This window comes from Gymnogyps californianus, chromosome 10, assembly GCF_018139145.2.
Source record: "Gymnogyps californianus isolate 813 chromosome 10, ASM1813914v2, whole genome shotgun sequence".
In the NCBI taxonomy this organism is placed as follows: Eukaryota; Metazoa; Chordata; class Aves; order Accipitriformes; family Cathartidae; genus Gymnogyps; species Gymnogyps californianus.
In genome coordinates this window covers 8,720,335-8,730,941 of record NC_059480.1, presented here as the reverse complement: position 1 = coordinate 8,730,941, position 10,607 = coordinate 8,720,335, and the positions used below count along the sequence as shown (strand labels likewise).

At 40.0% G+C, this 10,607-nt stretch overlaps 1 long non-coding RNA gene across 1 annotated transcript in view; it reads left to right on the top strand.

Annotated features, from left to right (window-relative positions):
- Positions 1-795: 795 nt before the first annotated feature.
- LOC127020265 (uncharacterized) overlaps positions 796-10,607 on the top strand; it is a 36,484-nt gene continuing 26,672 nt past the window's right edge. The window contains exon 1 of the long non-coding RNA XR_007767044.1: positions 796-836. This is a non-coding gene — a long non-coding RNA (uncharacterized LOC127020265). The remainder of the gene's footprint in view (positions 837-10,607) is intronic.

Genomic DNA, 10,607 nt, shown 5'->3' with positions numbered 1-10,607 from the left:
TGGTTAGTTTGTTGCTGTGTCCAAACCCATTTTTGCAGATTAGCCTCAAGCTGGAGCCAATTAAGGGGACCTTCATGACAAGTGTGTTTCCCATCTGGTAGTTTATTCAAATGATCTCTCTTCATTTACTAATCCCAAATGCCAGTTCTTCATATGACAAATTCTTGTCCTTCTGAATGACTTCCATGCCACAAAGCGTAGCTGTCAACCTAAATTTCACTTGATTCTTCCATGTGATAGATCTCTTGGGGATGCTATATCTAGCCAACGTGGTATGGCCTTCACTCACCCCCTCCTTCAGGAAGAAGTAGAAGTAGCGTTTGTTTTGACATGACCTATAGGCTGAAAAGATGATGAATTCAGCTTTGCATGGAAATGCATAATTGCACATCCTTTGTATGTATCAGGTTGCCTGCCTGTTGTTGGGTCAGAGGCATTTCTATAGCATGTCTCACCTAAACGTTGTTGGAAATGATCACCTTTTTTCAAAGAGAAAAGTAAATTCTCGGTCCCCATGCAGTGTCTGTCTACGTGTTCTATCTTCCCTGGACTAGAGGTTGTCATTTTTAAATACCTTCTTTGGAAAGACTATAAGCAATATCTGTTGGTTTGGTTTTTTTCAAACTTTCATAGGTTTTGTATATGTCAGGGCCCTCAGTGCACCAATAAGCCTTAATTGTCCTGACCAGCCTCACCTGAGACCTCCACCCCTCACTTGTGCAGCCAGGTGCCTTATTTAAGCTCAAACTTGGGCCTTCAGTCCTGGTCTGAGCTGGAAGAGCAAAGCAGAGTTGTGACTCTGGATGACAAAGCAGTCCAGCCATCATCAGGTGAAAGTAAGGCAACAGGTCTGGTCTGTGGTCAATGTGGGAAGTCTAAACAACAGCAGCTCAGGTGTTGTGGGTCTAGGCCTGAGCTTAAATTATATTCCTGGATGTATGAGCAGAGGGTGTGAGTGCAGGTCCTGGGTGAGGCTGGCTGGGGCAGGTAGGATCTATTGGTGCACTCGGGGCCCTGACTATATGTAGTTAAAATGCATGTTCATGTGAGTTTCTGTGGGGCTTTATATGCTAAAAGGGCATCTCTGTCAGCTCTACAGGCAATCAGAGCAGGTGTGTTTCTGAGTTCCAGTTTTTGTGGTGTCCAGTTTTGTCTTTTACGTTCAGCCAGATCATTTCCAAAAATGAATGTGACAGTTCAGGAAAAACTTGTGAGTTTCACCTGGTTTTATCTGGGAGAAAATGATTCAGTACAAAACCATCATCAACCTTTGTTTTATTTAAAAATTGGACAAAATTCTCTTGAATGTACTAATTTTATGCCCACCTTTGAGCAAACCGGGTCTGAGCTTCATGCTTGTAACAAAACCTGAAATGAGGCCAAGGCTCTCGGCATTTGTTTTCATTGCTGACATCTCGCAGTGCACCATTACATATCTGTGTATAGAATATCTATAGTAGTCATTAACGTGGGCTCATTACAGCCTGCCATCTGTAGTGGTGACAAAATGAGCTACGTTATTGCCTCAAAATGCTGTGATCTTGAAATGATTTTGCCCTGCATCTTCCTTAAAGCATGTGCAAAGTAGTCAGGGAAATTAACACTACAAGGAACTTTTCTTTCTTTGCATTTTCTGTTCTGTTCCTTTCACTCATTCCGAAACTTGTTGTAGTTTTAAATTCCCCTCCAGGTAAATATAAGGAGATGTGCTGATCCCTGTCTCTTCATAATTTTATTTGATCTGGAGTTTGTCTTATTTTTTGCTTTTTGGGTTTTTCTGGCCATGGGTAACAGATTTTATTGCCATCCTTTTTAAAGTGATGCTAAATGTTGCTCAGACTTTGAGTGAAGGAAGTACTATGTGCCTTTGAGTCAATAACACTCACAAGAGAAAATATGTTGTAGGCCCCTGCTCAGACACAAAACAATGCATTTGTTCAGAAAGGGAGAAGACATGAAAGAAAGCTAGGATAGGGATAGAGACAGTTTCTGGACATAAACAGGTAACCTGATCTTGTAAGATTATGGAAGATTAGTGTTCTATCAAGGAGCAGAGAATTCCTTTTGGGAGAATAAAACCAATGGATTAAGCACAGAGGTACCGGTCTCTGGTTGTGCATGGCAACAGTGTTAAGGTTCTGCTTAACAGGGGAATTATACAAAGAGACAGCTTATACTTTCTTAAGTCTTCCATATTTGGCAGCATTGCAAGCCTCAACAAAATCCTGGGTACTTCAGAGAAGTTTACATCCCCATCGGTCTGGGGGAGTGCCTCGCTCTCTGTCATAGTTTTACAAAGGAAAAGTTTTAAATGCAAAATATTCCAAGCATTGTTCAGAAATGATAAGAGAAGGAAACCCCAGAAAATTTCACCAGACCTATTAGTGTCCCAACCTCTCTCTCCTTCCATCTTCCTCCTTTCTTTCTGAGGGGAAAAAAATCCTAAATTTCTTCAGTTCTAGACTTTTTTCCTTTTTTTTTTTTTTTTTTTTTTTTTGAGTAAAATGCTCATTTTTGTCCTATTCCCACTGCTGTACTGTCCTGTTTGCCTTTTCTCCAAGAAGATGCCTCTCAGTCCTGGCAGCACTGCTGCTTTTCCTGAAAACTGCTCTGCACTTTGCTACCTCACTGCAATTTCTGCCTTAGAGCTGACTGCTAGCCATAAGTTCAATACCCAAAGGTTTTGATGGTGCTGTGATAAATTGCAAAAAAGGTAAATTCACTTTGCTTGAGGTACACAGGAAGAGGTTAAGCTTTGTATTGACACAGTCAGAAACTGGTACGCTCCAATATCTATGCTAACACGTATCCCCATGGAAAAGTATCATGTTGTTATCGGCGTAAGTGGCCCTATTTACTACTGCTGCTACTTTTTTTTTTTAAAGACCTTTTATATTGGTTTTCAAAACTTTATCTCAATAAAAAGTAAAAAGGAAGTGTAAGTTGTCCTTTGGCTGTCATCTGAATACTGTAAACTCCCATGCTCCTAAGAAAAGTATTAAAGTTCTAAGGTCTCATAAAAAAAGCAGTTAAGTACTGTGGTGTCCCTCATGGCTCTCCTTACCATGCAGTAATGAAGCACTGGGAACTGAATCAAAATACATATTGAATCTATGATTACACTGCTTCCTGTGTACCTATCCCACATTTCCTGAAAAACCTTATTGAGATACATGTGATTGGAAGATGTATTGGCAAAGGAGACAAAGTCAATGTGTGGAAAGATTAGAAGGTACCTACTTTTGATTACAATCAGATCGTATCCTACTTTAACAGCCTAGACCTCACTGTAGAGGCTGTCAAGATCTGGATGGAGTGGATGCATCATTACCACAATGACCTTGATTTGATAAGGTTGACTTTTATTCATTATTATTTACATGAGAAGTAACAGAGGCTTTAGGAATGCTTCTAGTAGTTAGTTCTGAAGACAACTGGAGTTACCTTCCTTGGAGTGCTTGCTTCTCTCTGTTAATCACAACAAATTTTTTCAGAAGATGAAAGAAAGTAAAAGGGACATGAAAAGCTAACTCAGAACTAATTTTGAACCTTTTAAGTAAAGCTTAAAGAGGGATTTACTTTAAAAATCTCCCCCCCCCCGCCTTCCTCTGGCAGGATTATAATGACAACTGGAATGTATTTGTCAGTATAGTTAGTGGGGGGTGGCAAAGGTGAAGACATGGCTTGTCTGCTTGCGGGAAAGCACTGCAATCTCCTAGATATTGTGGGAGATGAGACAATTTTCTGAACTTCAAAACAAGCTAGATGTGGAGCTTGCATGTGACACTGGTTCTTTGTGCTTCTAACAGAAGTGAGGAGTACCCCCCAGGCAGAGTAGTAACCAGATCCACTGACTTTTACTGTAGTCTGGATAATCATTGTTGATTGACCATATGCTTTTAAAATTTGTGTCTTTTGACTGTATTGGAATGTCATTAAACCTATTTCATTGTCTTGAATCTAGAGACAGCTAATGGCTGAATTGCTATGGGGGGAAGTCATATGCTTTCAAGACAAATACATGCAACCATGCTGTCAATGTGTCCATCTTTCAGTTCTCAGTAGCTTTGGAACTCACTGGACGTCTTCAGCCAAATTTGATAGAGGGATGTCAGTTTCAAAGGTGTTATGCAGTGCATATTGGTGGCTCAGAAGAGGCTAGAGTGCATGTCCCCCCCCTGAAGCGGAATGATTATAACTTGACATCTTAGCCATTCCAGAAAGCAGCAGCCAGCTGGACAGTCATCACACATGTAACTTAAGTTTGACAGCAGCAACTAATAATCACTCTGGCTTAAAAAGTTCTCTGGGAACTAAGAGAGAAGGCAGGAGTGATATGGAAAGGGTGTGGAGGAGAGGAGTTGTTGAAGGAAGCAGGACACAAATGGGTAGGAAACTTGCTTTATTTAGTTGTGGTACCCACAGGGAAACTTGCTTAGCTTTTTTACTTTCATTTGTTAAAAAAAAGTAAAAAATTGCATAAGGAAGTATTATAACCTAGAAAGGGTCTGGTGTGATCTAAGAAGAAAGTAGTGCACTGCGAATGTCCAGACTGGATAGTAACAACTTTAACAGCAAAGGCAGAGTTTGAATAGAATAAATTACAGTAAAACCTGAAAGGAGGGATTAAATGGGGGATTACAGTATATAATTGAGATGAAACCAACGTTCGCTCCTAAATTGGATAGTACAAGTGTGAAAACTGCTTATGGGGCTATTGATGGGAGTGCTTAGCCTGCTACAAATGCAAGTGTACAACAGAACACTTTTCAGTACAATGGTGAATGGTCTCAGTTGTGACAGGACACTTACTTTTTTAAGTTAAGTTGCCATAACTACAGAATGCCCACAAACCCATACGTTTCCTTATAAGTCTGTATTGAGGCTGGCAAATTTTATACAAAACCAGGTTCTTGACTGTTTGATCTAGTTCTTTGTGAAATGATAAACTGATGGCAAAGACGACAGATGTCCAGAGAGGCTGAAGTGGTATTCGTCTCTATTCCCAGGCTTTCTGTGGCTGCAGGAACCTTTAGCTGGGTTGAGGGATGCATGTTACAGGAACTTATTGTATTCACAGACCTGCTGAACTGGTAGTAACATCTCCTTCAGTGACACAGAACGATTTATTTCTCCTGCCCACAAAATAAGGGGTTTCTAGATAAGTGCCTAATATACGACCCTCCTATCCATCTGTCCTGGTTTCGGCTAGGACAGAGTTAACTCTCTTCTTAGTAGCTGGTACAGTGCTGGGTTTTGGATTTAGTGTGAGAATAATGTTGATAACACTCTGATGTTTCAGTTGTTGCTAAGTAGCGCTTATCTTAAGCCAAGGACTTTTCAGTTTCCCATGCTCTGCCAGCAAGCAGGTGTGCAAGAAGCTGGGAGGGAGCAGAGCCGGGGCAGCTGACCTGAACTAGCCAAAGGGATATTCCATATCATGGAACGTCATGCCCAGTATATAAACGGGAGGGGGGGTTGGCCGGGAGGCACGGATCACGGCTCTGGCATTGGTCAGCGGGTGGTGAGCAATTGCATTGTGCATCACTTGTTTTTTCTTGGGTGTTAATTTTTTTTGTTGTATTCCTTTTCATTACAATTATTATTATTATATTATTATTCTTAGTTAGTAGTGTATTTTATTTTACTTATTAAACTGTTCTTATCTCAACCCACGAGTTTTATTTTTTTTTTCCCACTTCCCCACCCCACTGGGAGGGGGAAGGGGAAAGCAGCTGCATGGTGCTTAGTCGCTGGCTGGGGTTAAACCACAACACCATCAAAACTGGAAAAGCAGGAGGGTGATGGGGAGGGAGCAAATAACTTCCCCTGCTTCTGTGCTGCCTGGTTTTAGAAGAGAAAAGAGCCCTGGCTTGCAAAGGGAGCACTGAAATCTTGTCTCTACCACAGACCTTGTGAATGCTTTGAGCAAGTTATACAGACTCTTTGTGCCTCCTGTTAGTACAGTAGAGATTATGCCACTGCTTTTACCTCAGGAGTGTGGTGAGGGTAACTGCAATTAAGGGTTGTTGGGTGCTCAGCTGTTCTGATAGTAAGAGCCAATTAATAGCCCAGATAGGTAGAACCCCTCAGCTGCTCTTAGGGAACGTGAGGGGTGAAAGTTAGGAAGCAGCTTTCAGGCTCTTTTATGGTTTCATAGGAGAATTTTCTTTCTATGATAGCATGGATAATGTCTTCTGTAAGAAAGGGTAAAGGAACTGGACTGCCATCATAGTTTACAGACTGGATTAACTATCCATTTAGTCATGGTCACTGGCACTGCAAATCACAGACTGAGTGCCCTGGATAAAGCTATATAGAGAAATAAGGGAAAAATCAATGTTGTTTTTTTCTGACTGAAACAACAGAAATTTGGTGCAAAGACAAAATATATAAAACAAAAAGAGAAAAGAAAACTAGAAACATCTTTATTTAAACTGTGATACTATTGTCATGCTTAAGAGAAATATCTGAAGTAGTTTTTTGTTTCCTGGATCTAGCCTTGTGGATATGTAAAAGAGAGTGATGGATGAAACAACCCACTTGTTGCAAAGCTCCAAGCTGACAAGAAGAGAGTAGGGAATATAGTTCAGACAAAGACTCTACATGCCAGTTCTGTCATCTGTATTATTAATGTGCTGTGTTTGGTCCCTGTGGAGAGCTTAAACTGAACCAGAGACAGGATGTGCATCCAGTGAACATTTCCTATGATACTAGATTCATAAATTTTTTTTTTAGTAGTCTTGAAAGTTAACTCCCCTCTCGCCTTTATCTGTCTTCCCTTCCAGAGATACCCCAAATGTTTGATTTGCCTTGAATTGGTTCCAGTACCAGTTACTGAATGTTTTACTTGTACTGAAAGAAGAAAGAGAAAAGCCAGGCTCACAAGGAAAAGGTAGAGGCAAATGTGAATTATCAGAGCTATTGCTGGCTAAAGATTTGTGAATAGTTTGGGAGTTTGTTTTGAAGAAAGAAAGGGAAAATGTAGGCTTAATGGGAAGGGACTCCGGAGTGAGTCCTCTTAAGTTCTCTGCTTGGTGTTTTATTTTGTAATCTTGTTTCCAGCTTTGCAATCCCTCTTCAGTATTCAACCTCCTTTTGCTAGGGTAAACTTCTAATATTTCCAGCCTTGAACTGATGTTTAAATGAACGTACTTAATGCTGATAAACCCAGGGTGCCGTCTTGTTTGGAGTAATAACATTGTGGGTGTTGCGACCTTTTGGAAAACTTGAGTGGATCTGAGACACTGGCCACTTGACAAGCTGAAAGCGTAACTCCAAACTGCTATGAAGCCTAGTGTTGGATGCCAAATTCTGGAGAGGTAGGGAAAGATCAGCCCTACTCCAGCCAGGAAAAGCAGCAAAGTGACAACTCTTTTCCTCTCTGGTTTGTCACACCCCTTTAACACTTGTACCTCTCAATCCCACTCAGGAGCACAGTCTCTTCTAAGATCCTGTAGCCAGGATTATTCAGTTTGTATAGTCCAGAAAACTGATTAGGAGTTGGGTGCACGCTTCACTTTTTGAAAATGTGGACTAGATGTTAGAGAACAGGGTAGCTACTTGCACTGCATCCCTACCATATACTGGACTTTGTAGATTTGGATCTTGGTTTTTTGTTTTGTTTTGTTCCGTGCCCCCCCCCCCCCCCCCTTGCTGCTTAACTTTGACAATCACTTCCTTTCCTTCCTTCCTAATATTTTTTTTTCTAGTGTTAATAGGATATAGCAACAGTGGAAAAGTTCAGTTCAACCAACAAAATATGGTAGGGGTATAAAAGGTTTTTGAAAGGCCTCTCTCTGATACAACAGTCAGATCTCTTTAAACAGTAATTTGATCTTATAGACTTAAGTTTCAGTATTTCTGTGCCCTTCTGTGTGGCTAGGTTATCTCTGTATAAATTCAATCATATGAACTCTGCTTTATGACAAGAGATTGGATCTTTCCAGTTTAATGCCAGAGCATCCTGCTTTATATGTTTTTGGCTAAAGACAGGCATTACTGTAGACATAGATCCTTCTCCGGCTGCAGATAAGCTGGAAGAAGAGACCAGCCTCCAGGTGGCTGTCTTTGTTACCCTGAAAGAATACACTGTCCTCTGGTATCTAGCAGCTGAGCTCCTTGTGACATTTTCCCTAACCCTGTTCCAGTCAACATGGACTGGATTAGTGTTAGCAAAGACCTGTTATTAAGCTGTTTATGCTAATCAGATTTACTTTGGCTGAAACAAGCACTCAGAGAAGTAGATTAGCTGGGAGGTCTGAGAGAGCAGCAGCCAGAGGGTGGAGGGAAGCTGTGATGGGGACACATGAGGCCGATGGGACCTCTTCTGCTGACACAGCTAAAGTTGAGAAAGAACTTGTAGCCACAGCCCCAAGTTAAAGATGTTCAAAGTCTGATGAGAATATGGCTCCACAACTGCAAACACAATCTGTGTTTTTATATGGCAGTGAACTCTTTCCCCTCCTAGGTTGGAACTTTCTCCTACTTGGAGAGGTGCAATGTATTGTTTCAAATTTGCTCTTCCCAGCTTTGGCTTATCTCCTATGTTTACTCAGCACTTTTAATTGAGGAGCAACTCAAGTGGGCAGGATGCTGTCTCCCCAGCCAGCCTGACCCTGGGGAGGTAAGGCTTGTTCTGCAGCCATCCTCGGAGAGGAACATGGTAGTCATTCTTTATCATCAGCACTAGGCAATGTTTTATAACTGGGGAAATGAGTAATTTATTAAAATGAAATTAAAGAGTGGAGAGAAATAGAGAGTGTTTAGGGTAGAGAGGATGTAGTTATCCAAGCTGGAACATAGCCAGGATAGTTAGATTAATTTCTGCATTCTTTCACAATATTCCTTGGGATCAGTAATGAGAACAAATGGCCATTTATGTCTAGGTTGTCTATTTCAGCCTGTATAGGAGGTGAACAAAGAATCCATATTGTGCGTGGGCTCTAGAGTTTTACTGTATTTGGAACATTTCAGCTCAGCTCTCAAAACAAAGATCTGGCTATTCAAAAGTGTTTGCAGCTCTGATAAAACTATTACTACTAACTGGTAAAAGTTAGTAACGGAGCAGCTCATTAGTCAACACTACTTCTCTCTGTATATTAAACGAAGAATGTTTTTCAAGTAACAGGAAGCACCTAACAGTATCTAATTATAGAGAGTAGTTGGTAACTATGTCACTTTTATTTTAATGGCACAATCAATTTTATAGATGAAAGTTTGAATTCAAACTTAAGGAAACTGTAGTTTTAGGCAGACAGCCAAAGCTTGAATTACTGTACTTAGTAACTTGAGAAAAAAAAATAATTTATAGAAGCTTACACATGTCTGTATTTTTTAAAAGGAGCTCTTGATTGCTTTTGTTTTATGTCTCTCTTGAAATATTGACTAGAAATCAGATGAGAAATAATAATAAACTAGATGGCTCAAACTCAGGTGGCCAACACTGGGAACATATGTGTATGGTCTCAGACTATATGTTAATCAGGACTGTGGCTGGATTTTGGAATGAAGCTATCATGGTTTCACGTGATGGAAACCATTCAGACCTGCCTCTTAACAAGAACAATGTTTAGGTTTTTCTCTCATTTATTCTGAAGCTGTTTACATTTTTCTCTTATTTATTCTGAAGATATACTTTTCCCTAGCTGAAGAGTTCATTTAGACAGGACAGTGTTTTGAAAAGCTATGTGATCTCTCTGTGAAATTGTAGACACAAAATCCCCTTAACTAATAGTGAGATGTAGAACTCAAATCTCTCTGAACTTAGAATTTTGTATGTGGTAAAAAATAGTTCCTTCACTAGTTCTTTGTGTGGGGAGTGGTAAAGGTATAACTGAGGGGTTTCATGTCAAATAGGTCTTGAGCTGGTTATGGATCAAAATATTAGAACAATTTTCCATATGCTAAAATCTGTCTCTTCTCAAAAAGTCTCATAATTCAGAATTGGCTTTTCCAGTTGACCTAAACTTTTTTTTGTTTGTTTGTTAGAGGAAATTTGTCTTCAAACAAGCTAAATATCAGGGTACTCTACAAAGATTTGATTTTGGAGAATGTTGAACTGTCTAAATTGTGTTTAAAAAAAAAAAAAAGCTGTTGAGAAATAACTCTTATAATGGGTACTATAGGAAAAGGGGTAAACATTCTGAATTAAAGTTTTCTAGAAAATTAATGCAGTACATGGAGGAATGGATGGAGACGATTCTTTCCTCTTCTATGCACTGGTTCTTCTAGCTACATACCTAAATAAAGGACCAAGGCTGTCTCTCCCAGGCTCCACAAAATTATTTTCAATTGGGCAAAACAAAAATCAGGGATTTCCAGTTTTGCCCAGTGGTCAAGCCAGGGAAATACAATACTAAGCTGGTGGCACTTGAATTAGACTGTGCTTAAATGCATCACAGAGACTCAAAGGTCTGCATGTATATTCTATAATATACGTATGCTATAATTGTACTGACTAAAGGGTTAATACACCTTTAAACATATGCTATTCCATCCCTGGTAGTTTAATAATATTTTAGGATTACTAGTAGTTTTTTTAAAATATATTCAAAGCTTGCAAGCTGTGCATTCTGGGCTTTCTGGTAACAGCTGGAAATCCCTAA